Here is an 18,799-nt window from a genome sequence, read left to right on the forward strand (position 1 = left end):
AAGTTAAAGACCTTGTTATGAACTGAAGCTTAAAAGTTCACCCGTGACAAGTTTATTCAGAGGAAAGTTCTAAATTGTGCTTGAGTATAGACACATACAAATCTAAGCTACTCTTAGTGTTTAAAAACACATTTTGAAAGAAAAGTCCTGGTCTCTATTTTGGTAGCACTACTACAATAAATGGAGCCCTGGTGGCGCAGTGGTTAAGAGCTCAGCCTGCTAACCAAAAGGTTGACAGCCTGAATCCACCAGCTGCTCCCTGGAAACCGTATGGGGCAGTTCTACTCTTTCCTATAGGGTTGCTATGAGTCGCAATCGACTTGACAGCAACAGGTTTGGTTTTGGTTTTATCATTCACTTATTTCTCGCAGTGGTGCAGCGGTTAAGAGTTATAGCTAACCAAAAGGTGGGCAGTTCGAATGCACCAGCCACTCCTTGGAAACCCTATGAAGCAGTTCTACCCTGTCCTATAGAGTTGCTGTAAGTCGGAACCGACTCGACGGCAACAGGTACTACAAAAAAACACCTAGGAGTTTCTGGTTGGCGCAAATGGTTACACACTCAACTCCCAACCAAAAGGTTAGTGGTTTAAATGGACCCAAAGGTGTCTTGGAAGAAAGGTCTGGCAACCTGCTTCTGAAAAGGTCAGCCTTGAAAACTATAGAGCACAGATCTACTCTGACACACAGGGGGTTGCCATGAGTGGAAATCAATTCAAAAGCAATTGGTGTTTTTTTGTTTTTTTTTTTTTGATTTACTATAACAAAATGCAGCTCTGGTGGTGCAGTGGTTAACTGCTTGGCTGTTAACCAAAAGGTCGGCGGTTCAAGCCCACCAGCCGCTCTGTGGGAGAAAGATGTGGCAGTCTGTTTCCATAAAGATTACAGCCTTGGAAACCCTAGGGGGAAGTTCTACTCTGTCCTGTAGGGTTGCTATGAGTCAGAATCAAGTCGACAGCAAGGGGTTTGTTTTGTTTTTCAGTTTAAAACAAAATAATAGTTTTATTACTTTAAGTCAGAAGAAAGCATTATTACTTCATGACTGGTTAACAGCCTAGTGGATACACAGCAGAACAGACAGATTCTTGAGGCAGTCTGCTGTCACACTGCTCATGAAAGCATGTTCCACTTTCACTTAATTCTCTCCTTTTCAAAAAAGGTGACCTGCTAAATTTATATTAAACCTGGTCTCCTTTTTAAAGCTTTATACGATTTGACATGTTGAATTAACAAATCACATTACTTGTCCTGATTTTTCCTTAAGAAAATAGGTTCTCTAAAATCTGACTTGATAAAAATGGAGTCCACATGGCCAGTGTGAATCCCACTGCCTCCAAATAGGTCTCGTAAATATTCTTTGTTATCGCTCCCAGTTACGAACAACATGAAAAAAGTCAAGACACTCCATTCAAGCAGAGAAAGGGACAGACTGGTGGCGGGTGGAGAGTGAAGCACGAACATACTCCTATTAGCCTTCCCTAAGAAGTAAATGAAGAAGCCCTGGTAGCACAGGTTAGTCTGGCTGCTAACCAAAAGTTCAATCCTTGAGAAGGACACACCATCACTTACAAAGTAGTATTCTGGTCAAGACTGTATTATCTGAATGTAAACATGAAAAAACATCAAATAATCAAATAAGTCTTTCTTTTTACATAGTTGAATAGAGAGAGGTAGGTAATCTTGATTCTACCACAGCTGACTGTGGTAATGTGGGCCAGGAAAAAACCGAGGTCTCAGTTTTCTTATCTGTAAGATGAAGGAATCAAATGACATCTCTAATCATTCACAAATCCCATAATCTGTGCAATATGTTGGAGGAGTTAAAATAAATGCGGAAATCAAAGAAAAAAAAATTAAGCCTTCCATTTTTTATAATGGCCAAGTAGCTCCTACTGGAACAACTCTCCTGCAGACAACAACATCAACTTTGGACAAAATATTAAATAAACTACTTGAAAGTACTGGAGAGCAGCCAAAGCTAGGCACAAACTGGCTAGTAAAGAGTGGGGAGTGGGAGTCAATATTTGGAAGAAGGAAACCACATGGGTGGCTTGCCTGTTTTTATACAGTTGGAGTTGCATTGGTGGCTAAAGCAAGAACAGAAACTGGCAGTCTTATGGGCTTGAAGAGAACAGAGTTTGAGGTGACCACAGCGGGTGGAAAGTGAAGGGAAGAAATCCAAGAAGGAGAGAGCAAAGAGGGAGAGCCACAAATTCTGTGTACAAATTCTGCCCAGATCTTTGGTGGATTCCTGAGTCATGAATGTGCAGAGCAGACTCCAAGCAGTCCAATTAAGGTTAAAAGAATGGAACCAAGATTTCAGCTACTACCCAACACAAGGAAGATAGAGTTTAGACTTTTGAGTCAGACAAAAAAAAAAAAAACCTCATTAGAGGAACAAAACAGAATCCAGAGTCTCTACAATATATAATTCACAATGTCTGGGGTGCAATCCAAAATACTATGCAAAGGAATAAAAAGGAGCATTTAACCTATGTCTACAAGAAAAAAAGTATCAATGAAGAACTAATCCTGAGAGGATAAAGATTTTGAAATCTGCAGAAAAGGGTTTTAAGACAGTTATTATATCCTGAAAGATGTGAAGAAAAATATACTTGTAATTTATTAACGAATAGATCTCAGAAGAGAAAAAAAACCATAAAAAATTAAAAGGTAATTTTAGAACTGAAAAATATGTGAAAAAAACTGACTGAATACAAGTGCAGACTGAGATGACAGAGTCAGTAAACTTAATAAAAGAACAGTAGAAATTATTCAATATGAAGGACAGAATAAAATTTAAAAAAATAAATAAACAGAGCATCAGTGATCTGTGGGACAGTATCAAGAGGTTTAACATATGTGCAATTAGAATTTCAGGAAAGGAAAGAGAGAAGGGGGCAGAAATAATATCTGAAGAAATTATGGCCAAAATTTCTCCCAATTTGATGACAGACATAAATTTACATATTCAATAAACTCCTGAATAGGATAAATACAAAGAAAACCACACACTGGCACATCACAATCAAACTGATGAAAACCAAAGATAAAGAGAAAAGCTTGAAAGCAGCTAGAAAAAAAGACACATTACATACAGGGGAGCAATAATAGAAATAACTGATGACTTCTCACCAGAAATAATGGGGGCCAGAAGACAGTAGAACAACATTTTTAAAATACTGAGAGAAAAACAATCATGTCAACCTTGAAAATTATATTCAACAAAAATACCCTTCAAGTACATTATTCCTCCCTAGATTAAAAAAACCAAAAACAAAACTAAAAGACTGTGTGACTAAAATCAGACACTATAAGAAAAGCAAAAGGAAGTCATTCAGGTTGAAGGATAATAGAAACTCAGGACTACAAGAGAATATTATAAACAACTTTATGCTAATAAGTCTGACAACTTAGATAAAAATCAATAAATTCACTGATAAACTACCACACTGTCTCAAGAAGAAAGAGAAAAATTAAACAGCCCTGTATCAAGCAAAACATTAAATTCATAAATTTAAAACTTCCAACCACAAAAAACTCCAAGCCCAGATGGCTTCATGGGTGAATTCTAACAAACGTTTAAGAAAGAAATAATAACAATCATCCCATACAAACTCAGGAAAGAGAAGAGGGAATGCTTCCCAAATCATTTTATGAATCTAGTATTATTCTGGTATCAAAACCAGACGACTCAATAAGAAAATAAAAGACCAATAGCCTCTGTCAGTATAGATATAAAAAGCACTTAACAAATTAGTAAATTGTACTTAGCAATATATGCAACGAATACATCATGATCAAGTGATGTTTATGCCAGGAATAAAACTGTTTAAAATTTAAAAATTCATCAAGGTAATTTACATACTAACAGACTAAAAACAAGCAAACACCTCACAATGACTGCACTAGATGCTCAGAAGGCTTCTGACAAAATCTAACATCCATTCTTAGTAAAAATTTCTCAGCAAAATAACAACAGGACAGAATTTCCTCACCCTAATAAATGGCACAAAAACTCTACAGCTAACATTATAAATATCAGTGAAAGACTGATTAATAACAATGCAAGGATATCTGTTTTTAACACTACAATCAACATTGTAATAGGAGTTTCAAGCAAGGGTATTATGGCAGGAAATACAAACTTAAGGCATGTAGATTGGAAAGGAAGAAGTAAAACTGTCATTATTCACAAACATCATGATCATCTATACAGAAAATCCTCAGAAATCTACAAGGTCCTAGAACAACAGGTGAGTTCAGCAAGGTATACTATACATTCACACAATATCAATATACAAATATTAATAAATTTCTGTGTTTGTTCATAGCAATTAACAACTGGAAAATGAATTTTTTTTAATTATGTTTATAATAGTACCAAGTAACATTAAAATGCTTGGGAATAAATTTTTAAAAAGACATTAACAAAATCATTACACTAAAAACTACAAAATACTACTGCAATTAATTGATGAACTTAATGAGATATGGAGCCCTGGTGGCGCACTAGTTAAGAGCTATGGCTGCTAACCAAGAGGTCGGCAGTTTGAATCCACCAGCTGCTCCCTGGAAACCCTATGGGGCAGTTCTACTCTGTCCAATAGGGTTGCTATGAGTCAGAATCAACTCGATGGCAACCGGTTTGTTTTTTTTCTTGGTAATTAGATATACCATACTCATGGATTAAGAGACTCAATATTGTTTTTTTAAAAAAATATATACATATTTTATTGTACTTTAGATGAAGGTTTACAGAACTAATAGTTTCTCATTAAAACAGTACACATATTGTTTTATGACAATCGTTAACCCCACAACATGTCAACACTGTCCCTTCTCAACCCTGGGTTCCCTATTACCAGCTTTCCTGTTCCCTCCCGCCTTCTAGTCCTTGTCCCTGGACTGTTGTGCCCCATTAGAGACTCAATATTGTTAAGATGCCAATTCTCCCCAAATTGATCTATAAATATAATGCAATTCTAACAGGCTTTTTTTGGGGGGGTAGAAACTGACAAGCTGATTCTAAAATTTAGATGCAAAGGACCTATGGTATCCAATCTTGGAAAAGGAGAACAAAATTGGAGGATTTATACTACCTGACTTTAAGACTTACTATAAAATCTATAGTGGTAAAGACAATGTGGTGCTGACATAAGGCTAGACAAATAAATTAATGCAACAGAACAGAAAGAGACTCACACAGTCACATAATTCTTTTGGACAAAGACATCAAATAAACCAAAATGGGAGAAAGGAAAGTTTTTTTCCACAAATGGTGCTGGGAAAACTGGATATTCATATGGAATAAATCTGAACCTTTACCCTATGTTACCAAATACACAAACCTTAACTGGAGGTGGTCTTTGTCTCTGGGAGGTTCTCATTTTTACATAACTTTAACATTTTCAATGCATTTCTATAAATATTTTCTCAATTAATTTGCAACTTATTCTTAGCTCCTAATCTGTAGTTTCTGCTCTCAAATCCTAAGAAGGATTATTGGTTATTGCAAATCCTGACTGAGAAAGCTCTCAGATGTGTGAAATACATTTCATAAGTCTGCAGATGTCTATGTAATACTCACACCAACATAAAATTTCCCAACTATTCTCTAACAAAAATAAAAGCTGTGACTGTATCCCATGTAACTTAATTGAAACAGTTTTGGATCAAATACATACGGTTTTTATTATACGCTGAAAACCAGACATATGAAATATTGTCTTTAAAAATTTGACTCTTTATACATTTTTTAAGGTATGTGTTGGAGCCCTGGTGGCGCAGTGGTAAAGAGCTCAGCTGCTAACCAAGAGCTCAGCAGGTGCGTGTGTGCGGGGGGGGGGGGGTGGTTTGTGTAGACAATAAATGCATGTTGATAAGGTATTCTTTTGTAGATTGATTTTAAATGTCAAAAAATAATAGGCCAAACAACCTCCCATTAGTATGAGTTCATTTTGCATGCAGAATTATAATGCACACAGTGAGTCAATTTATAACGAATATGAAGAGCACGCTTAAATCCACTGTAAGAAGTGGCGATTAATTAAAAAAATAACATGTTACATCAACACTGAACATTAAACCTTGATTAGCATTTACATGCAGGATGCAAATGATAAGCTGCCCTGGCTGTTAGGTCGAACTTTTGTTCTAAGTTACTGTTAACCACACAACTACCAAAGCAAATTCTCTGTTAACTTCTTTTTGGTAGAAAAAAATGTTTGGTCATAGAAAGGCCATATTTACAAATTCCAACAAACATTTTTTTTTCCTGTCAAAACAACAAAAATCTGGCTGCCACATGAAATTATTTTCCCTCTTTATTTTTAATTAGGGCACTAGTTACTTACAATAAAATTCACTCATTTTAAGTATACAGTTTTGTTAATTTTAGGCATTCTTGCACTGGGCAAATCTGCTTTAAAAGACCTCTTTAAAGTGTTAAAAAGCAAAGACGTCACTTTGAGGGCTAAGGTGAGCCTGACCCAAGTCATGGTATTTTCAACTATCTCATATGCATGCGAAAGCTGGACAATGAATAAGGAAGACTGAAGAAGAATTGAAGCCTTTGAATTATGGTGTTTGCGAAGAATATTGAATATACCTCGGACCGCCAGAAGAATAAACCGGTCTGTCTTGGAAGAAGTACAGTTAGAGTGCTCCTTCGAAGCAAGGATGGTGAGACTTCGTCTCACATACTTTGGACATGTTATCAGGAAGGACCAGTCCCTGGAGAAGGACATCATGCTTGGTAAAACAGAGGGTCAGTGAAAAAGAGGAAGACCCTCAATGAAGACAGACTGACACCATGGCTGCAACAGTGGGCTCAAACATAAGGACTGTGAGGATGGTGCAGGACAGGGCAGTGTTTCATTACACGGTACGCAGGGTTGCTTGAGTGGGAGCCAACTCGACCGTACCTAACAACAACATGTAACTATTACCACAATCAAGACATAGAACTGTTCCCTCTCCCTAGACACTCAATCCTCTTTCTAGCAACCACTGATCTGCTTGTAGTTACTAGTCTTGCCTTTTCTAGAATTTCATATGAATGGAATCATACAGTATTTAGTCTTTTGTGTTTTACTCCTTTCCCTTTGCATAATACTTTCAGATACATCCATGTTACTGGATGAATTATTTCATTTCTTTTATTGCTGTGCATTATTTCATAGTATGGCTATTACCACAATTGGCTTATTCATTTACCAGTTGATGGACATTTGCTACTTCTAATTTTTTGCTATTATAAATAATGTTGCTATGAATATTGGTGTAAAAACTTTTGTGTGAATTAAGTTTTCATTTCTCTAGGATAAATACCTCGAAGTAGGATTTCTGGGTCATACATAAACATACATTTGCAAGGTATGTTTAACTTTACAGGAAACTGCCAAATTACTTATTGACCATTTATATATCTTCTTTGGTGAAATGTCTGTTGAAATCTTCTACCTATAAATTTTTTGAACGGGTTAAATTAATAATTAAATTTTAATTCTTATTATATAGTCCTAAGAGGTCTTTGGAAACCCTGGTGGCAGAGCAGTTAAGAGCTATGGCTGCTAACCAAAAGGTCGGTGGTTTGAATCCACCAGGCACTCCTTGGAAACTCCGTGGGGCAGTTCTAGTCTCTCCTATAGGGTCACTACAAGTTTGAATCAACTCGACGGCAATGGGTTTTTAGTTTTCATGCTTTTGATGTCAGATCTAAGAAATCTTTGTATAACCTAAGGTCATTAAGATTTTTCTTCCATCTTTTCTCCTAAAAGTGTTATAGTTTTAGTTCTTAATTTATATCTCTGAGTCATTTCAAATTCATTTTGTAATTGCTATGATGTAAGAGTAGAAGTTTCTTTTTTGGTATAAGGTTATTCAGCACTACTTGTGGATAAAATTATTCTTTGTCTATTGGATTAAAAGCACCTTTGTCAGAAAATTTTAGTTTTTCCAGTTACTAATCTTTGGGATTTGAGAATAAGCAATCAAAATTTCTGAATCATAAATTATTCTGTATTTTTCACAGCATTTTATTAGATGTTTTTAAATAATAATGAGCTATAATAATCATAAAGTGAATCACTTTTCTGTGATAGAATTATATTAAAAGTTTCAGGGGTTAGTTCTGTAAAGTAAGATAAAATAATAATAAATGCACAGGTTATTATTATGAACAAATATGTTGTGACAAGATTATATATTTAAATAAGATAAAAATAATCTCTACCTGATATAAACATCTGGTAATAGAAAATATTAACAGAAGAAAACATTAGCACTGAATGGATGCCAAACAAATACCATTAAAAAATGGAAAGACATCAAATATTTAATGTTTAAAAGTTATTTTTAAATAAAATTTTAAAACACACAAGCATGAACTACCCATTCTAGAGTTCTAATCTTTATTTGGTGACAAATATTCCAGAGGTAGCAGAATTTCTTTTATATTGTGTTGACACTGGTCAAATTGTTCAGAGTGCATCCAAAGCAAATTCAAGTTGGGTGTTAAGCCTATACATTGCCTCATATAAGGTCACTTCCATTTTGAATGATGTAAATATTTTGTCTGCTTGTCCTGATTTTGGTTTTGCCATTGAAATTGATACTGCTTTTCCTAACTCAGATTTCAGATCAGCTGCTTTCATGCTGGAATATTCCACAGTGATAATCACATCTTCTTACTGCATCTCTTCTATAAAAGTATTTACAAAGAACTGTGGCCTATAGCAAATATTCGAACACTGGAAAATGCCAGTGAACATTACTGGGTTCTATTTAAATAATGTAACATTCAGAATCGCCTGCAAGGTTAACGGGACTACATAGACTCATGTTTCAAAACTGTCAATTTAAGGACTTATTTTGCTTCTAAAACTTCTTGGAACAAGACTCAGGATTTGTATAAAGTGTACTAATGTGAGTAAACTTATTAACATATATTTTATTTATAACAATGGTTCACTGTTAGCAGCAGACAGGGCCACGAACACACACAACACCGCAACAGTGACAAGCAAGGCTAACTGATTTGATCATGACCCCTTGTGATGGTTAATGCTATGTGTCAACTTGACTAGGCTATGATTCTCAGTGGTTTGGCAAATTCTATGTAATCATCTTCCATTTTGTGACCTGATGTGAGCAGTCAATCAGTTGCAAGTGGAGTTTCCTTGGGGGTGGGGCCTGCCTCCAGTATATAAACGGGTGTTCTGGCAAAGCTGGCTCTCTTTTGATCCTGCACTCTTCTCATTGCTTGACCTCTGGTTCCTGGGACCTAAGAAGCCTTCCAGTCTGCTGCCTGACCTGCAGATTTTGGATCTGCCAGCCCCTGCAACATGAGCCAGCACAAGCCTCCAGCCTGCCAGAAGCCTTCTGCCTGCCACCTGACCCACGGATTTGGGACTTGCCAGCCTCCACAATTGTGTGAGCCATTTCCGTGAAGTAAATCTCTCTACATGCATCTATATATGCTTAACTGGTGGTTTTGTTCCTCTAGAGAACCCAGACTAAGACACTCCTTCTCTCCTAAGTGCTCCTGTCCGGGTTCTGGAAATGTCGACCTTAATCTTTGACTACACATGTCACTGACTCCACTCTTGCTTTTGATTTGTTTTCAGTGGATTCCTTTGAACTAGTAATGCCTATGTTGATCGTTAAGCTTTAATGCTTGCAGTAGAATTATAATACTCTCCCTTTCCTGATTTCTCAATTGCCTTTTCTTAGGATTTGGGAAAACACGCAAATTTTGCTAGAAACCCAAGTATGGAATTACTGTGTGGCAACACTATTGGAAATCAACTGTCTGTATACATATGGTTGTATTTCTGGACTCTATTCATTGATCTATTTATCTTGCCTTATACTAGCACTACGCTGTCTTTATTACTGCAGCTTTATAGTCAGTCTTAAAGACAGAGTAAGTTCTTTTGTTGGCCAGGAGGTTAATATTGGTGGATAACATAGCCATCTTTCATTTTAAAGGGCTGCCAGTTTACGATATTCTCATTTGGTAGTTGCATATGACCATCTGAAGCTGAACAAGTGTTTTCATTCCATTTTATAGATAAGAAAATGTCATCCTCAGAATAAAGTGACTTCCCCCAGGTCATGTAGCTGGTTTGGTGGACCTGAGACTGCACTCCAGGTTTAGTGCTCTTTGAACTGCTTCCATCCCTCCTATCCTCCCATCTTCCGAGGTCTAATTCTCGTCATTGTTCCGGTCTCAACTGAAAAGTGAGCCCCTTGGAGAGGCTTTCCCTGCCCTCTAGCCCCTCACCGTGTAGCATTCATCCCTCTGCCTTGTTTGTATCCCTCCTACTACTCATCTCTGCCTGTGCCTTTCACTCATTTCTTTACTTGCTTATGATCTCTCTCTCCACCTGGAATGTGAGTTCTGTGAGAGCAGGACCTTAAACTCCTTGTTGGCCACAGTGTTCTCAGCACTTGGCACAGGGTCTGGCAGACAGTAAGTTTTCAGGCAAGGTTTGTGGAATGGAGGAAATAAATGACCGTTTTCCCCAAAAGGCAATATGGCAAGTGACAAAGGCCAAAGAGCTTATTTCATCCTGAGTTATATATGATATTAACATGGTTTACATTCCAGTCTGTCTTCATAACAACACATTTCCTACTAGATGTAACCAAGGGAAAGAAGGAATGCCACACTGAAAACTACCTCACACAGCAAAATAAACTGGAAAAATCTGGGGAAGTGGGAGCTAGAAAAATGCATTTTATTGTATTCACAAACTCTCTTGCCCAATTCAAATTCCACCAGCGTGACTGTTTCTGTGTTTTGGGGCATAATCTGGGTGAATGAGGAGAGGATGTTGGTCAGCCTACGCTCAATTCAGAAGTCAACCCCTTGGAGATTGCTGATAAACTGATTCTTATATCTAGTAAAGAATCTGAGCTTGAAAAGCGATATTAACATTCAATAAAGTATGTCTGTATGATACCCCAAAACCAAACCCGTTACCATCGAGTCCGACTCATAGTGACCCTATAGGACAGACAAGAATTGCCCTGTGGAGTTTCTAAGGCTGTAATCTTTACAGAAGTAGACTGCAACATCTTTCTCCTGCAGAGCGGCTGGTGGGTTTGAACCGCTGACCTTTCTGTTCGCTGCCAAGTGCTTAATCACTCTGCCACTAGAGCTTCTATGTCTGTATGATAGCTACCCAGTAATAAAGGGCATTTCTCATGGAATAGGAGGGTGTGTGTGTGTGCGTGCGTGCGTGCGTGCGTGTGAGAGAGGAAGAGAGATGTGCTGTGTGAGAATGTGCTCAGTGCTAGGACTAAAGCTTACTGGTAGATAAAACTGGTGTAAATGAGAAGAAATTTGATTCAGAGATACAAAAAATTAGTGGCATTCAATTAGAAATACTTTTGACAAGAACCTGGTTTGAATACTTTAAACAATCTCCTATTGTTAACCCACTTTAATTCAACATAGAAAAGATTAATTGATGGCAAATGCGAATGGTTGCTACTCTAAAGCCAATTCCTAAATTAAGAATCCATACTCAACATACTATTATTGGAGCTGAATTCAGAACATCTGAAATTTTCAAGGCTGGGATGAAATTTACTTTTGCACTAAAATTTACCTTTGATGAAAGAACTCACTAATCAAATCAGTAGTGTAATCAAGGCTACAGGGACCCGGGAAAACAAGGAAGTCCTGTCGAGTTCGTTCCCTCCAAAAAGCTCAACTATTTCAGAAAACAAACTGCTTTTAAAATTTTTCCCAGAAGTTAAACAGGACTGACTGAATACACATATTTATCTCTGCTCTCTCCCAAACACCCACTAAAATAACAGAAGAAGAAGCGAGAGGACACCTACAAAGGCAAAGAGAAGAGAGGCAGCATCAGAGGGTAAGAGGTGTCAGCTCACTTTGGAGACATCCCTCTGGAGATGCAAAGTGGGGAGAAGAGTGCCAAGAACTGAGGACACAGGAAGAACAGAAACCTACATTCTACAAAAGGCTGATTCACCCAGAAGAATCCTGCGAGGTCCCAGCAAACAACAGGCATCAGACGCCTGAAACAAGTATGTGACAAGGACTGGGCTTGTATCAACAGAGGGTAAGGCTGCACAAGGACCCTCAGCCCCACCCCTGGGTAGCCAGTTGACCAGCATTCCCCCATGCCAGCAGGAGCTGGGCAGGAGTGATTCTCTAGACAAAGTGACCCTGTCATGGTGGTCATGGACTGAGACACCAAGGACAGTGGTGGAGAGTGGGACTGGGACAATATGGACTGTTCAAAGAGGGTGCACAGTCCCTGAAGGAGCCCTGGTGGTGCAGTGGTTAAGTGCTTGGCTGCCAACCAAAAGGTCAGCGGTTTGAACCCACCAGCCACTCAGCGGGAGAAAGATGTGACAGTCTGTTTCCATAAAGATTACCACCTTGGAAACCCTATGGGGCAATTCTAATCTGTCCTATAGGGTCACTATGAGTTGGAACTGACTTGATGGCAATGGGTTTGGTTTTGAGTTTTGAGTCTCTGGGTGGCACAAACTGTTAAGCAACTGACTACTGCCCAAAAGGATGGCTGTTCAAACCGACCCAGAGGCGCCTCAGAAGACAGGCTTGGCGATCTGCTGCTGAAAGGTCACAGCCTTGAAAACCCACTGGAGCAGCTCTGCTCTGCACACGAGGCCACCTGGGGTCGCTACGAGTTGGAATCTTACTTGATAGTAACTAATAACAACAACCAAGGGGGTGCACATAGCAGTTCCTGCACACTCAGAAGTCAAACCTCTAGCTTCCTTCTGCCATTCAGTACCCAGAACGCCAGCAGTCAGGTTTTACGCCCCCAAGTTGGAGATTAGATCACTCTCTAATGAAACCCAATCCTCATAGATAACACCATACTTTATGGTGAAGACTGAAGGCTTACCTCTAAGACAGGGAACAGAGTAAAGATGTCGACTGTCACCACTTCTACTCAACACTGTGCTAGAGGCCTCAGCCAGCACAAGAAGGCAAGAGAAAAAAATAATATCCGTTCAGACTGGAAGGGGAGAAATAAAACTGACTTTATTTGCAGATGACTGTCTAAACAGAAAATACCAAACAATCTACAAAATGCTACTAGAATAAGTGAATTTAGCAAAGTCCAAGAACACAAGATCAAAATATAAGTATCAACTGTATTTCTTTACACAGTAAAACCTGCGAAAGCCAGAAAGAATTTGTGTAAGGCAGAAACCTGTCAGAGAAGGAAAACGCAAATATCTTCCACTAATACAGAGCGACAGAAAAGTGGTAAGACTGCAACCTGTCAAAGGTAGAAAACTTGCGAGACCTGGAAAAATAAGGCAGTCCCGTTGAGTTCCGGCTCTCATAGGTTTCACTGAACTAGCAATGAACATCTGGGACACAAAAAGATATCAGGTAAAAAACCAAGGAAGTCTGAAAAAGTATAGACTTTTGTTTAAAACAACCAACCAACCTACCCTGGTCCAGAGTATTTTGAACAGTGCTTGCCTAGCGAGCACCTTTTCTATGCCTTGGTTAATTGTCATACTCCTTTTTAAGTATGGATCAGCTTCCAATATTTTATCCTTTGTGCTTTCAACATCATGAAATACCTCCATGAGTTCCTTTAATGTGAAGTGTTTGGCTGCCGTCGCTTCTTCTGGGACATCATCCTCCTTCTGTACATTTCCTCATTTATGTTGATGAGTTTGCCTTAACTGAGTTCCTCTGGCTACCTGTCTACAGTTTCTCAAGTGGCAGCAATGTGAATGTTCCCAAGGTTGGCTATTTCTTCTACAACTCCATTTATGTTTGATTTGAATTTCATTTCCAGCATTCTCACCTTCTGTTTCTCTCTTGCACTTCTGTCTTAGACAGCCAACTCCCTCTTTTGATTATTCATTTTTGCAAAACGTCACCTGGACTTATCACTGGGAGACAAGGTGGCAGTATGACTACACACTTTGCTGTCTGTGTGTGAACTGAATAGCAGAGGTGCAGAGACCAGTCACAGACTTTGAAAGAAGTGATGTGATTGTTCACTGACCATGAGGAGCGTCTGTTCTTAGTGATGTGTGTACTATTAGCGAAGTTCATACTTTATGCAATTACTCACAGTTAATATACTGTGGTAACTGAATTTAAGCTGTGTTATTGGTGGACTGGTGTTATTTAACTAACTTGGTAACTGAAATCTATGCATACTGGAACTGTGTACAAAAAGGAGTGACAGTAAAATTAATATTGTCATAGAGAAAGGGGAGCCCTGGTGGCACAGTAGTTAAGAGCTCGGCTGCTAACCAAAAGGTCAGCAGTTCTAATCCACCAGCCGCTCCTTGGAAACCCTATGCGGCAGTTCTACTCTATCTTACAGAGTCGCTGTGAGTCAGAATCGACTCTACTGCCATGATTATAGAGAGAGGAGAGGACTCTGCATCCAGGAAAGAACAGCTGTATGCATTTTTTAAAAAGGGACGTTGAGGACAAGATTCTTAGAAACTAAAATGATAAAAGAAAAAAACTTCAGTGCAAGGGCTGGAAGGGTGAAGTCAGGAAGTATCTAAGAAATGGACAGAAAAAGGCAAAGAGAAGGACAACATAATTGAACAGATACAGACAGAAACATGAGAGAATAAACTGGGGGAATCTGACATCTGACTACAGGAGTTCCAGAAAGAACAGAGAAATGGAAGAAAAAAAAAAATTGTCAAGGAAATACGCAACACTTTCTCCAAAATAAAGGGCACAAATCTCCAGCCTGAAAGGGCCTACAGGGAACACCCAGAAAACATCATCAAGCACATTACTGTGAAATTTCAGAATTCCGGGGTGGGGAGAGAAGGAGGAAAACATTCTTAAAAATTCCAGAGGTTATTGTGAGGATTAAATAAGGAAACAAAACTCCACGAAGGACACGTTATATTGCCTGGCACATTCTCTCTTCCCTCCCTGTCTTATGGTGGGCAGAGGTGGAAGGGCCATGTTTTTAGAGATGGTGTTAAACTGGGTCTTTGGTGGCAGGGGTCCAAGTCTTTGAAAAGCATCAGGAAAGGTGGAGGGAAAGACAAGAATAGAAGGTAGGCACAAGCAGCAAGAACAGGTTTACAGGATGGTCCTGATGGTTGGGATGGTAAAGAGAGAAGCACTCCAGAAGCTTCACCAGTGGTGAAGATAAGCCACCAGCTAGATAGCCATCTATTAACTCAGGCACGCCTGGAAGCTGCAGATCACCACGAACCACGAAAAGTGCCCTATTCTATTGGAAACATAAAAAAGGTTTGTAGAAGATACAATTTGATTTTTCCTAACATTTTATTATGAAAACTTCAAATACACAGAAAACTTTAAAGGATTATACAGTAAACACCCATTTACTCAGCACTTAAGATTCTATAATTAGTTACCCTTTGGGAATGGAGGTTTGAAAACATATAGCAGATATGGGAAAATGGGGCACAAAAGGGAGGATCTAGAATGTTCCCATCTGGCAAATTTGGCTTCTGCACGGCCAGCAATGCAGCTGAATGAAATGAAATCTTTGCTTCAGAGATTCTGGAATGAACAAAAGGAAGCATCTCAAATCTGCAAACAGCACTTAAACATGGAATCACATATCAGCGCGATGACAAACTTGGTTTGGGGCCCCAGCAGTCATTCTTCATCTTTACACTCGACCTCCCACAACTAGACACAAACAAATATGGACTAATAGGCTGTTCTCTCATGTTACAGCTTCTGTACTAGCAGGATTTTTTGTTTTTGTTGTTGGTGGTGTCACAACGTTGCAGCACACACGCACTGGCTACAGAGTGTTGCCGCTTCTTCATGGTGATCAACAGTATCTTCCAGTTAGAAGAAGGCTGAGAAGGTACAGTGCAATGAATTACTTAATATGGCCCTTCTAGCCACAGTCTTTGTACTCCCACCAAATGACTGGGTGGGACCAAGCAAATGAGGTATTTGTGGCCCACCAAGGGGATTAGACAGCTTGCTAATAATGTAAATAAGGTGCATGACACTCTTGTGGGGGTGGAACCATGCAAATGAGGTGTATGGAACCCTAATGAGGGGATTGGTCAGTTTTGCCATCCTGCTAGGCTTAAAATAGCCATCCCAGAGGCTGACAGAGGGGCCTTATGACCACCAAGAATAAGAGATGGGAGCGGAGCGTATCCTTTGGACCCAGGATCACTACACTGAGAACCTTCTCAACCCAGGAGAGAGAGAGCTATAACACCGGAGACAGTGATAGAAGGCGACAAGCAGCAGCAGAGGCAGGAGACAGTGCAATGGACTTCCCGGCCCATGGAGCTAGAAAGCTGAGTGCCTTTGGGCAGGAGGCTTGCTGGTGGAGTAGGATACCTCTGGGCACTTAGTGGAGCTAGCTTTGCTGGCCCACAGAGCCAGAGCTAAGCGCCTTCAGCCAAGGCTTACTGGCAGAGTGAGGTGCCTCCGGGCACTTATCAGCAGAGCTGAAAGAGCTTTGTAACACTTGCCTGAGCAGGACAGAGGTCAGGCTGAGGGGCCGAGGGCCAAAGAGAGACTTGCCTGCAGGCATGGCTAAGAAGAGGCTGTCCTGATCAAAGAACCGTATTCTGAGCATTCTTGAATGTGAATTGTAACCTGTTACTTCCCTAATAAAACCCATAACTGTAAGCAAGGTCTCTGAGTTCTGTGTGGCCACTGCAATGAATTATCAAACCCAGCAGAGAAGTAGAGAGTGCCGTGGGAGGGACAGTTGGTGTCAGAAATGGTAAAAAGGTTGGAGGTTGGAGGCAACAACCTCCGCCTCATAGGAATCAGCCTTGGGCTGCTGATCTTGATTCTCCACCAAGGTCTTGGAGTCAATTCTCTAAAGCCAGTTGAAGTGAGCCACAGAGCTACAGCTGCTCTCTGCTTAACAACCAAATCCACTGCCATTGAATCAATTCCGACCCCTAGCAACCCTACAGACTACAGAGTAGAACTGCTCCATAGAGTTTCCAAGGCTGTCAATCTTTACAGAAGCAGACTGCCACAACTTTCTCCCTTACAGCGGTTGGTGGGTTCAAACGAACAACCTTTCGGTTAGCAGCCGAGTGCTTCACCACTGTGCCACCAGGGCTCCTGCTCAACCTCCAGGCCCCCTGAAAATCTTAACTGTGCTTTCTAATTATGGATGCCTGAGCCTTACATTTACACTTACGCCGTCTTCCTCTGACTTTAGTCCCTTATTTTCTTTGAAAGAGTATTAACTGTTTATTAAAAAAAAAAAAGAGGAGAGGGAGGGCAGAAAGGAGAAAAATGGAAAAAAGCAACACAGCATACGTAGAAGTAAAATATAAGACAAAAGATAGGAAGAGGGTAAATGGAAATAGAGTGTTATAAGAATCTCAGACTGCTCATGAGGCAATATAATTTTTATTTGAAGATAAACTGTGATACATGAAAGATTCATATTTTAAGCTCTAGAACAATACGTGGCCAATAAAATATAATGTGAAGGAGATACATAATTCTAAAGTTTTTGGTAGCCACCATTAAAAAAAAAAAAATGGAGCCACGGAGGGTGGATGAACGCCTGAAAACTACTGTCTTAAGATAATCTTTAAACCTTAAACCAAAAATCTCCACTAAAGTCTTCTGAAAACCAAACAGTAGTTTAGTGTAACTAGTCTAAGAAAGTCTGCCTTGAGCATTACGTTCTTTTGAGAACTATCTATGTGAGATCAAATTGACAACAGCAACTCGAAAGACTAGATGTGAACCTTGGGGGGCAATGAGTTTATGTTAATGGAGAGGGACAACTCAGAAAAGGAGGGTGAGAATGACTGCACAACTTGAAGAATGTAATCAGTGTCACTAAACCGTACATGCAGAAACTGTTAAAAAAGAAAAGAGAATGCTGACATATTGTGCTAAACGTAACTAACGTCACTCAGCAATTTGCATGGAAACTGTCGAATGGGAACCTAAGTTGCTGCGTAAACTTTCACCAAAAACTCAATAAAATATTTTTTTAAAAGAGCATAAAAAGAAATGGGTAAAATTAATTTTAGTATTTTTATTTAACCCAATATATTCAAAATATTACTTCAACATGTAAACAATCATTAAAGAGGTAATTTACATTCTTCAAAATTTGGAATGTATTTTAAACTTACAACACATCTCAATTCAGACTAGCCACATTTCAAGTATCCAATAGCTACATGTGGCTAGTGGCCACCATACTGGGACAGTGTAGCTCTAGAACAGGGGTCAGCAAACTATTTCTGTAAAGCGCCAGACAGTAAACATTTTGGGTCTTGCAGGCCATACAGTTGTGTCTCAGCTACTCAAATCTGCCATTGTTAACACAAAAGCAGTCACAGACCCTATGTAAATGAATAAGCATGGCTGTGTTCTAATAAACCTTTATAAAAACATGTAGCGGGCTAGATTTGGCCTGTAGGCCATAGTTTACTGACCCCTGCTCTAGAGCAATGATTTTTTTTTAAAAAAAGAAGAGGTATCAGCAAAAGTTAATGATGTTGTTATTGTATGCCATCGAGTCATAGCAACCCTATAGTACGAAGCAGAACTGCTCCATAGGGTTTTCAAGCCTGTAATCTTTACTAAGGGAGCAGATCTCCAGGTCTTTTCTCACGCGGAGTGGCTAGTGGATTCAAACCCCTGACCTTTTGGTTAGCAGTAGAGCATTTAACCAACAGAGGAGATAAAATGGAATGGTTAAAAAAAAAAAAAAAAATCAGCCAATATAAAATAATACCGGATTCATTCAAAAGATTCACTCAAAAGAGGGTAGAAAAGAAGGAAGAGA

At 39.2% G+C, this 18,799-nt stretch overlaps 1 protein-coding gene across 3 annotated transcripts in view; it reads right to left on the minus strand.

Annotated features, from left to right (window-relative positions):
• Positions 1–18,799, minus strand: part of PARN (poly(A)-specific ribonuclease) — a 152,417-nt gene that overhangs the window by 12,691 nt on the left and 120,927 nt on the right. The window lies entirely within an intron of this gene.

This window comes from Trichechus manatus, unplaced genomic scaffold, assembly GCF_000243295.1.
Source record: "Trichechus manatus latirostris isolate Lorelei unplaced genomic scaffold, TriManLat1.0 scaffold00024, whole genome shotgun sequence".
Classification (NCBI taxonomy): domain Eukaryota; kingdom Metazoa; phylum Chordata; class Mammalia; order Sirenia; family Trichechidae; genus Trichechus; species Trichechus manatus.